The 9,788-nt window shown below is 42.0% G+C and overlaps 1 protein-coding gene across 1 annotated transcript in view; it reads right to left on the bottom strand.

Moving 5' to 3' along the window:
• NME9 (NME/NM23 family member 9) overlaps positions 1–8,891 on the bottom strand; it is a 73,249-nt gene extending 64,358 nt beyond the window's left edge. Inside the window, exon 1 of the mRNA XM_038748155.1 lies at positions 8,888–8,891. The gene's annotated coding sequence lies outside the window, so the exon portion shown is untranslated. The remainder of the gene's footprint in view (positions 1–8,887) is intronic.
• Between the last annotated feature and the right edge of the window lie 897 nt (positions 8,892–9,788).

A 9,788-nucleotide genomic window follows, 5' to 3' on the forward strand; every position in this document is an offset into this window, starting at 1 on the left:
TGGGACAACCTGATCACCTTGTAACGACCCCAGTGCTTGGTACATAGTAAGCGCTTAACAAATACCAACATTATTATTATTATTAAGTGTTGTGGGGAGGGGAAGGGGGTAAGGCAGAGGGAGAGAGCCAAAGCAGCATGGCTTAGTGGAAAGAGCCCGGGCTTGGGAGTCAGAGGTCATGGGTTCTGATTCCCCTCTGCCAATTGTCAGCTGTGTGACTTTGGGTAAGTCACTTCACTTCTCTGTGCCTCAGTTTCCTCATCTGTAAAATGGGGATTAAGACTGTGAGTCCCCCGTGGGACCTGGTCACCTTGTAACAATCCCAGTGCTTAGAACAGTGCTTTGCACATAGTAAGCGCTTAACAAATTCTATTATTATTATTATTATTATTATTATTATTATTATTAGAGCCAGTCTGCTGTGTGACCTGGGGCAAGTTACTTAAGTTCTCTGAGCCTCCGTTACCTCATCTGTCCAATGGGGATGAAGACTGTGAGCCCCACGTGGGACAACCTGATCACCTTGTATCCCCCCAGTGCTTAGAACAGTGCTTTGCACATAGTAAGTGCTTAACAAATGCCATTATTATTATTTCATTCATTCAATCGTATTTATTCATTCATTCATTCATTCAATCGTATTTATTGAGTGCTTACTGTGTGCAGAGCACTGTACTAAGCACTTGGGAAGTACAAGTTGGCAACATATAGAGACGGTCCTTACCCAACAGTGGGCTCACAGTCTAGAAGGGGGAGACAGAGAACAAAACCAAACATACTAACAAAATAAAATAAATAGGATAAATATGTACAAGTAAAATAAATGAAGAGTAATAAATACGTATAAACATATATACATATATACAGGTGCTGTGGGGAAGGGAAGGAGGTAAGGCAGGGGGATGGAGGGGGTGAGGAAGGAGAGGGCTCAGTCTGGGAAGGCCGCCTGGAGAAGGTGAGCTCTCAGTAGGGCCTTATTTATTGAGTGCCTACTGTGTGCAGAGCACTGTACTAAGCGCTTGGGAAGTACAAGTTCATTCATTCATTCGTATTTATTGAGCACTTACTGTGTGCAGAGCACTAGACTAAGCACTTGGGAAGTACAAGTTCATTCATTCATTCGTATTTATTGAGCACTTACTGTGTGCAGAGCACTGGACTAAGCACTTGGGAAGTACAAGTTCAATCAATCGTATTTATTGAGCGCTTACTGTGTGCAGAGCACTGTACTAAGCGCTTGGGAAGTCCAAGTTGGCAACATCTAGAGACGGTCCCTACCCAACAGTGGGCTCACAGTCTAGAAGGAGACAACAGAACAAAACATATTAACAAAATAAAAGAAATAGAATAGTAAATATGTACAGGTAAAATAAATAGAGTAATAAATCTGTACAAACATATGTACAGGTGCTGTGGGGAGGGGAAGGAGGTAGGGCGGGGGGGATATTTGCCTGAGGCCCGTAGGGGAAAGAGGAGGCAAAATGGAGATGGATGGAGGAGGCGACGTGATGACGTCACGACGTCCTCATCCTTTCATTCTTCAAACTGCCTCGCGTAAGGCTGCCAGCTTTTTCCCCCGGGCCGCCATTTTGAGGGCTAAGCCCCGCCCCCCGCTCGCCTTGCCCTCCTGTGATTGGTTCGTGGGACTCCGGCAGGGCGGATCCCTTCACCCCATTGGTCGGGAAGGCCGTCAGTCAATCAAGTCTCCTTGGGAACGCCCCCGGGTCCCCCCTCCCTCGGGTCACGTGGGCTTGGGGCCTCAGACCGAGTGGCGGGAAAGGGGAGGAATCAGAGGGCCAAGACTTCAACTTGATTCATTCATTCATTCAGTCCTATTTATTGAGCGCTTACTGCAAGTCACTTAATTTCTCTAAGCCTCAATGACCTCATCTGTAAAATGAGGATTAAGACTATGAGCCCCACGTGGGACAACTTGATCCCATTGTATCCCCCCAGCACTTAGAACAATGCTTTGCACATAGTAAGCGCTTAACAAATGCCATTATTATTATTATTGTTATGTGCCTTGCATTCATTCATTCAATCGAATTTATTGAGCGCTTACTGCAAGTCACTTAATTTCTCTAAACCTCAATGACCTCATCTGTAAAATGAGGATTAAGACTGTGAGCCCCACGTGGGACAACTTGATCCCATTGTATCCCCCCAGCGCTTAGAACAGTGCTTTGCACATACTAAGCGCTTAACATATGCCATTATTATTATTATTATGTGCCTTGCATTAATTCATTCAATCGTATTTATTGAGAGCTTACCACAAGTCACTTAACTTCTCTGAGCCTCAGTTACCTCATCCATAACATGAGGATTAAGACTGTGAGCCCCACGTGGGACAACTTGATCCCATTGTATCCCCCCCAGCACTTAGAACAGTGCTTTGCACATAGTAAGCGCTTAACAAATGCCATTATTATTATTATTATTATTATGTGCCTTGCATTAATTCATTCAATCGTTTTTATTGAGTGCTTACTGCAAGTCACTTCACTTCTCTGAGCCTCAGTGACCTCATCTATAACATGAGGATTAAAACTGTGAGCCTCATGTGGGACAACTTGATCCCATTGTATCCCCCCAGCGCTTAGAACAGTGCTTTGCACATAGTAAGCGCTTAACAAATGCCATTATTATTATTATTATGTGCCTTGCATTAATTCATTCAATCGTATTTATTGAGCGCTTACTGCAAGTCACTTAATTTCTCTAAGCCTCAATGACCTCATCTGTAAAATGAGGATTAAGACTGTGAGCCCCCCGTGGGACAACTTGATCCCATTGTATCCCCCCAGCGCTTAGAACAATGCTTTGCACATAGTAAGCGCTTAACAAATGCCATTATTATTATTATTATGTGCCTTGCATTAATTCATTCAATCGTATTTATTGAGCGCTTACTGCAAGTCACTTAATTTCTCTAAGCCTCAATGACCTCATCTGTAAAATGAGGATTAAGACTGTGAGCCCCCCGTGGGACAACTTGATCCCATTGTATCCCCCCAGCGCTTAGAACAATGCTTTGCACATAGTAAGCGCTTAACAAATGCCATTATTATTATTATTATGTGCCTTGCATTAATTCATTCAATCGTATTTATTGAGCGCTTACTGCAAGTCACTTAATTTCTCTAAGCCTCAGTGACCTCATCTGTAAAATGAGGATGAAGACTGTGAGACCCATGTGGGACAACTTGATCCCATTGTATCCCCCCAGCGCTTAGAACAGTGCTTTGCACATACTAAGCGCTTAACATATGCCATTATTATTATTATTATTATATGCCTTGCATTAATTCATTCAATCGTATTTATTGAGAGCTTACCGCGAGTCACTTAACTTCTCTGAGCCTCAGTTACCTCATCCGTAAAATGAGGATTAAGACTGAAAGCCCCACGTGGGACAACTTGATCCCATTGTATCCCCCAGCGCTTAGAACAGTGCTTTGCACATAGTAAGCGCTTAACAAATGCCATCATTATTATTACGTGCCTTGCATTAATTCATTCAATCGTATTTATTGAGCGCTTACTGCAAGTCACTTAACTTCTCTGAGCCTCAGTTCCCTCATCTGTAAAATGAGGATTAAGACTGTGAGCCCCACGTGGGGCAACTTGATCAATCAATCAATTGTATTTATTGAGTGCTTACTGTGTGCAGAGCACTGTACTAAGCGCTTGGGAAGTACAAGTTGGCAACATATAGAGACAGTCCCTACCCAACAGTGGGCCCGTTGTATCCCCCAGCGCTTAGAACAGTGCTTTGCACATAGTAAGCGCTTAACTAATGCCATCATTATTATTATGTGCCTTGCATTAATTCATTCAATCGTTTTTATTGAGTGCTTACTGTGTGCAGAGCACTGTACTAAGTGCTTGGGAAGTACAAGTTGGCAACATCTAGAGACGGTCCCTACCCAACAGCGGGCTCACAGTCTAGAAAGGAGAGACAGACAACAAAACATATTGACAAAATAAAATAAATAGAATAAATACTTACAAGTAAAATAGAGTAATAAATCTGTACAAGCACATATATACACATATATACAGGTGCTGTGGGGAGGGGAAGGAGGGGCCCCAAAGCCCCTCGGCCACCCACACCCAGGGGGAGGGATTGCAATCATTATTATTATTATTATTATTGTTATTATTGGCAGTAATGATAATTGTTGTATTTTTAAGCAATCACTATTTGACAAGCACTGAACTAAGCTCTGGGTGGGTAGGAGCAAATCAGGTTGGATAATAATCATGGTATTTGTTAAGCGCTTATTAGAGAAGCAGCGTGGCTCAGTGGAAAGAGCCCGGGCTTTGGAGTCAGAGGTCAGGGGTTCGAATCCCGGCTCCGCCACATGTCTGCTGTGTAACCTTGGGCAAGTCACTTCACTTCTCTGAGCCTCAGTGACCTCATCTGTAAAATGGGGATTAAGACTGTGAGCCCCACGTGGGACAACTTGATCCCATTGTATCCCCCCAGCACTTAGCACAGTGCTTTGCACATAGTAAGTGCTTAACAAATGCCATTATTATTATTATTATTATTATTATTATTATTATTATTATGTGCCTTGCATTCATTCATTCAATCCCATTGATTGATTGATTGATTGATTCAATCGTATTTATTGAGCGCTTACTGTGTGCAGAGCACTGTACTAAGCGCTTGGGAAGTACAAGTTGGCAACACATAGGGACGGTCCCCACCCAACAACGGGCTCACAGTCTAGAAGGGGGAGACAGGCAACAAAACAAAACATGTTCTAAGCTCTGGAATAATGGTAATAGTTAAGTGATTACTATGTGCCAAGCACTGTTCTAAGCGCTGGGGAGGATACAGGGTAATTAGAGAAGCAGCGTGACTCAGTGGAAAGAGCCCGGGCTTTGGAGTCAGAGGTCATGGGTTCAAATCCCGTCTCTGCCAATTGTCAGCTGTGTGACCTTGGGCAAGTCACTTCACTTCTCTGTGCCTCCGTTACCTCATCCGTAAAATGGGGATTATGACTGTGAGCCCCCCGTGGGACAACCTGATCACCTTGGACCTCCCCAGCGCTTAGAACAGTGCTCTGCACATAGTAAGTGCTTAATAAATGCCATTATTATTATTATTATTATTATTATCAGGTTGTCCCTCATGGGGCTCACAGGCTTCATCCCCATTTTACAGTTGAGGGAACTGAGGCCCAGAGAAGTGAAGTGACTTGCCCAGGGTCATTCATTCATTCAATCGTATTTATTGAGCGCTTACTGTGTGCAGAGCACTGTACTAAGTGCTTGGGAAGTCCAAGTTGGCAACATATAGAGACGGTCCCTACCCAACAGTGGGCTCACAGTCTAAACTAGTCTAGACTAGTCTATCTGTTGCCAACTTGTACTTCCCAAGCGCTTAGTACAGTGCTTTGCACACAGTAAGCGCTCAATAAATACGATTGATTGATTGATTGATTAGATGGGGACAAGGGACCTTCTAGACTGTGAGCCCGCTGTTGGGTTGGGACTGTCTCTATATGTTGCCAACTTGTACTTCCTAAGTGCTTAGTACAGTGCCCTGCACACAGTAAGCGCTCAATAAATGCGATTGAATGAATGAATCAATCAATCGTATTTATTAAGCGCTTATTGTGTGCAGGGCACTGTACTAAGCGCTTGGGAAGTACAAATGAATGAATAGAAGGGGGAGACAGACAACAAAACATATTAACAAAATAAAATAAATAGAATATGTACAAATAAAATAGAGTAATAAATACGTACAAACATATATACACAGGGTCACACAGTAGACATGCATGAGGTAACTGAGGCCCAGAGAATAATAATAATGATGGCATTTATTAAGCGCTTACTATGTGCTGTTCTAAGCACTGGGGAGGATTGTCAAGCGCTTAGTCCAGTGCTCTGCACACAGTAAGCGCTCAATAAATACGATTGATTGATTATCGACAAAAAGGGTCAACATATGGGTTCGTTTTGTCGATGAAGAGAGGAGTGACTCCGAGGGAACGGGTCACAGGAAAGTGGCGAGCAGCCCGTTCACCCCGATGGGGTATGAGTGACTGCAACGCCCCAAACCACCGGCGTAAATCAGCGTCTCGAGAACTTAGTCCAGTGCTCTGCACACAGTAAGCGCTCAATAAATACAATGGAATCAATCAATCAATCAATCGTATTTATTGAGCGCTTACTGTGTGCAGAGCACTGGACTGAGCGCTTGGGAAGTCCAAGTTGGCAACATCTAGAGACGGTCCCTACCCAACAGCGGGCTCACAGTCTAGAAGGGGGAGACAGAGAACAAAACCAAGCATACTAACCAAATAAAATAAATAGAATAAATTAATAAATAAAATAAATAAATAAACAAACAAACAAATAAATAAATAAATGATAAATAAATAAATAAATAAATAAATAAATAAATAAGTAAATGATAAATAAATAATAAATAAATAAATGAAGGAGCCCAAGGTGGTGACGCAGATAGGAAAAATGACTCGGAGACACGATTTCAGGTAGAGCAGGAAAGGAGTATATAAAATCAATAATATAAGTAAATAAATAAACAAATACATAAACAAATAAATAAGTAAGTAAGTAAATGATAAATAAATAAATAAATAAGTAAATGACAAATAAATAAATAAATAATAAATAAATGAATGAAGGAACCCAAGGTGGTGACGCAGATAGGAAAAATGACTCGGGGACACGATTTCAGGTAGAGCAGGAAAGGAGTAAATAAAATCAATAAAACAAATAAAACAATAAATAAATAAATAAATAAATAAACAAATAAATAAATAAATAAATAAATAAATGCGTAAATGATAAATAAATAAATAAATAAGTAAGTGATAAATAAATAAATAAATAAATAATAAATAAATAAATGAAGGAACCCAAGGTGGTGACGCAGATAGGAAAAATGACTCGGGGACACGATTTCAGGTAGAGCAGGAAAGGAGTAAATAAAATCAATAAAACAATAAATAAATAAATAAATAAACAAATAAATAAATAAATAAATGCGCAAACGATAAATAAATAAATAAATAAGCGGTAAATAAATAAATAAATAATAAATAAATAAATGAAGGAACCCAAGGTGGTGACGCAGATAGGAAAAATGACTCGGAGACACGATTTCAGGTAGAGCAGGAAAGGAGTAAATAAAATCAATAAAACAAATAAAACAATAAATAAATAAATAAATAAATGAATGAATGAATGCGTAAATGATAAATAAATAAATAAATGGTAAATAAATAATAAATAAATAAATAAATGAAGGAACCCAAGGTGGTGACGCAGATAGGAAAAATGACTCGGAGACATGATTTCAGGTAGAGCAGGAAAGGAGGAAAGTGGTGACCTGCCCGTTCACCTCCCGGGAGAGGGACGAGTGACACAAGGCCGCAATTCCCTTCTCACTTTTTCTTTTATTGAGTTACAGCAACATGGGAGACAAGCAATGGGAACTTCAGGGAACCAATTAGGACCAACTGGACGGTTGTAAATCCTCATTAGTCTCCTGTTCTCACGGCCTCGCACAGGCGGTAGTTACTTGTTGGAGTCAGAGGTCAGGGGTTCGAATACCGGCTCCACCAAGGGTCAGCAGTGTGACTTTGGGCAAGCCGCTTCACTTCTCTGTGCCTCAGTTCCCTCATCTGTAAAATGGGGATGAAGACTGGGAGCCCCCCGTGGGACAACCTGATCACCTTGGAACCTCCCCAGCGCTTAGAACAATGCTTTGCACATAGTAAGCACCTGTATATATGTTTGTACATGTTTATTACTCTATTTATTTTACTTGTACGTATCATCATCATCAATCGTATTTATTGAGCACTTACTATGTGCAGAGCACTGTACTAAGCGCTTGGGAAGTACAAATTGTGGGAAGTACAAATTCTATCGATTTTATTTTGTTAATCTGTTTGGTTTTGTTCTCTGTCTCCCCCTTCTAGACTGTGAGCCCGCTGTTGGGTAGGGACCGTCTCTAGATGTTGCCAATTTGTACTTCCCAAGCGCTTAGTACAGTGCTCTGCACACAGTAAGTGCTCAATAAATACGATTGATGATGATGATGATGATGATGATGTGAGCCCGCTGTTGGGTAGGGACCGTCTCTAGATGTTGCCAACTTGGACTTCCCAAGCGCTTAGTACAGCGCTCTGCACACAGTAAGTGCTCAATAAATATGATTGATTGATTGATTGGTGTCCTCCTTCCCTTCCCCACTGCACCTGTATATATGTTTGTACATATTTATTACTCTATTTATTTGACTTGTACATATCTATTCTATTGATTTTATTTTGTTAATATGTTTGGTTTTGTTGTCTGTCTCCCCGCTTCTAGACTGTGAGCCCGCTGTTGGGTAGGGACCGTCTCTAGATGTTGCCAACTTGTACTTCCCAAGCGCTTAGTACAGTGCTCTGCACACAGTAAGTGCTCAATAAATACAATTGATTGATTGATTGATTGATTGATAGTAAGTGCTTAATAAATGCTATCATTATTATTATTATTATTGCCTACCCTACGACCTTGTGTAGACAGGTGTTACTTGTTACTGGCCTGATAATAATAATAATAATAATAATAATAATAATAATAATAATAATAATAATAATAACATTCTGTTGTTGAGCCTTGCATAAAATACAAAAAGGAGTTGTTCCCTCGGTCTGCACGAAATGGAGGGTTACTGTCGGTACGCACAAAATGGAGTCAGTTATGTCAAGTCCACTAGTGGACAACAGGATATAAGGTGATCCGGTTGTCCCACGGGGGGGCTCACAGTCTTTTATCCCCATTTTACAGATGAGGTAACTGAGGCTCATAGAAGTGAAGTGACTTTGCCCAAAGTCACCCAGCTGACAATTGGCAGAGCCGGGATTAGAACCCGTGACCTCTGATTCCAAGGCCTGTGCTCTTTCCACTGAACCACGCTGCTTCACTGCAGAAGAAGTAGGCACAGCAGACATGTATGAGGTAACTGAGGCCCAGAGAAGTAAAGTGACTTGCCCAGGGTCACACAGCAGAGAAGCAGCGTGGCTCAGAGGAAGGAGCCCGGGCTTGGGAGTCAGAGGTCATGGGTTCGAATCCCGGCTCTGCCACGTGTCTGCTGCGTGACCTTGGGCAGATCACTGAACTTCTCTGAGCCTCAGTTCCCTCATCTGTAAAATGGGGATTAAGATTGTGAGCCCCACCTGCTTCGATTCCATTTTCAACTCAATTCAATCGTATTTATTGAGCGCTTACTGTGTGCAGAGCACTGTATTGAGCGCTTGGGAAGTCCAAGCTGGCAAGCAGTGAAATGAAAATTAGGCCAGCAGTGATAACCCCGTAACCTCGGCCTGTGGACAACTGAGGCAACGCCCCGACTTTAAACTGGGGGAGTGACAGGACCCAACTCCTGAAGCAGAAGTAGCTAATTATGTATAATGTTTAATTATTAAACGCCCATCCGCATCGCTGGAGAGAAAACAATAACTTGAGAAGCGGCGTTGCCTGTTGGAAACAGCACAGTCCGAAGCGTCAAGGGGACCTGGATTCTAATCCCGGCTCTGCCACTTGTCAGCTGTGTGACCTTGGGTGAGTCACTTCCCGTCTCTGGGCCTCAGTCGCCTCACCTGTATAATGGAGAGTCAAGTCCCGTTCTTCCCTTTTAGCCCGTGAGCCCCGTGTGGGATATAATAATAATAAAAATGTTGGTGTTTGTTAAGCGCTTACTATGTGCAAAGCACTGTTCTAAGCGCTGGGGGGAACGC

This window comes from Tachyglossus aculeatus, chromosome 1, assembly GCF_015852505.1.
Source record: "Tachyglossus aculeatus isolate mTacAcu1 chromosome 1, mTacAcu1.pri, whole genome shotgun sequence".
In the NCBI taxonomy this organism is placed as follows: Eukaryota; Metazoa; Chordata; class Mammalia; order Monotremata; family Tachyglossidae; genus Tachyglossus; species Tachyglossus aculeatus.